The sequence below is a fragment of the Myotis davidii genome, unplaced genomic scaffold, assembly GCF_000327345.1.
Source record: "Myotis davidii unplaced genomic scaffold, ASM32734v1 scaffold274, whole genome shotgun sequence".
Taxonomy (NCBI): Eukaryota; Metazoa; Chordata; class Mammalia; order Chiroptera; family Vespertilionidae; genus Myotis; species Myotis davidii.
Window position 1 is genome coordinate 1704683 of NW_006285613.1, and position 1509 is coordinate 1706191.

Sequence of the window (1509 nt, forward strand, 5' to 3'; positions counted from 1 at the left end):
GCAGCTGGTCGATGTTTCTCTCTCATCGATGTTTCTAACTCTCTATCTCCCTTCCTCTCTGTAAAAAATCAATAAAATATATTTTAAAAAAAAAGTGCCCCAACCAGAGAGCTTTCAGCTGTCACTACTCTGCACCAGGTAAGATCTTTCTGGGAGTCATTGTCACTCTTCAGGTGGAAACAGGAATTCTATGTATCGAAAGTGCGCGTACTGAGAAGCAACCGTCCAACCACCTGAAACTGTCCGTCAGGCAACAGATGCTTCAAACTGTTTCCGATCACAGAACTTCTGCACTTCCCTCCAACGCTCCCCCTCCGCTCAGCCTGCACCGGCCTCCCTGGGGGCCTTACGGACCAGATCTGGGCGCTGCTCCTTCAACTGAAGCAGGCCAGAGGTTTCTTTCCCTTTTTCCTTCCAGAAAAAACGGCCTTGAACCCCCTGGGTGCCAGCGGAATTACCCTCCGAACGTAACCAACAGACGTGCTGACACTGGGTTGCGTTTAGGTGCGAGCAAGTGGGTAACTGTACTGAATGGCTTCTCTTGCACATCACACAGGCTCTCTTCGGCACCGAGGTGCTACCCTCAGACAGTCCACGGGGCTCTGGGGAGAGCCTTTTCGGGCCGACAAGGTGGACAAGCCTGCTCCCCACGACAGTCTCCGCACAGCACAGGGCCTCACCCACTGCTCGCCAGCTGGGGAAAGCGAAGGTGACTCATTAACTGAACGAATACCTGCCACACCGCATTACTGTCCTAAAGAATCCGCCTGAGCAGGTGGGAACGGGCAAAAGGCAGAAAGGAGGTGACCTGTGTTACTGGCAGACCCACTGCGACACGAAAACATCAGCATTCCATTATCATGTCTGATTTCCACAGAAACCAACAGCCGACTGACCTCTAAGGAAGCCCAGAGGAAAAGCCGGGACTGCCCACGCCTGTACGCGATGGCTGGGAGGGGCTGAAAGGAAAATCTTTTCTTCTCTTAAGAGCGCTTGTTTTTCCTAGTTTTCGGTGTGGAAAAAACTTCCTGTGAGTTACCCAACATAAATCAAACACACTTTCTATTTATAAGTCACTTGACTCCCCTGTTGTTCCTGCCTGAGGAACAATCGGGGACAGTCCTTCTATAAATCTACACAGGCCAGCACGGCCACCCGCCACCGCTGGGACCTAGAGCGGCCTGTCCAAGGGAGCGGTCAGCCAGGACGCAAACGCCCGCCCGCCCTCCGCACGGCAGGTGTAGCCACAGGTGACCACCGAGCACCTGAAGTTTTCATCAACTTACACTGAGCCACGTGTTCCAGCGGCCACGTCTGCACAGCGGGCTCTGGAGAAACACACTTCATACAAAGCACTCACCAGCACCTCGGGTTACAGTCTCTTTGTAACCATTTAATCCAACTTGCTGGCCAGTTTTCTAAGTAAAACTACTGTGGAATGGGGCAGCCGTACACTCGTTTAATTGGAATAATATTTGTGAATGGCCGAAACCGGTTTGGCTCAGTGGA

General features: G+C 52.3%; 1 protein-coding gene across 2 annotated transcripts in view; it reads right to left on the reverse strand.

The window, feature by feature from the left end:
• SRP68 (signal recognition particle 68kDa) overlaps positions 1-1509 on the reverse strand; it is a 23762-nt gene that overhangs the window by 8803 nt on the left and 13450 nt on the right. The gene's annotated exons all lie outside the window — the stretch shown is intronic.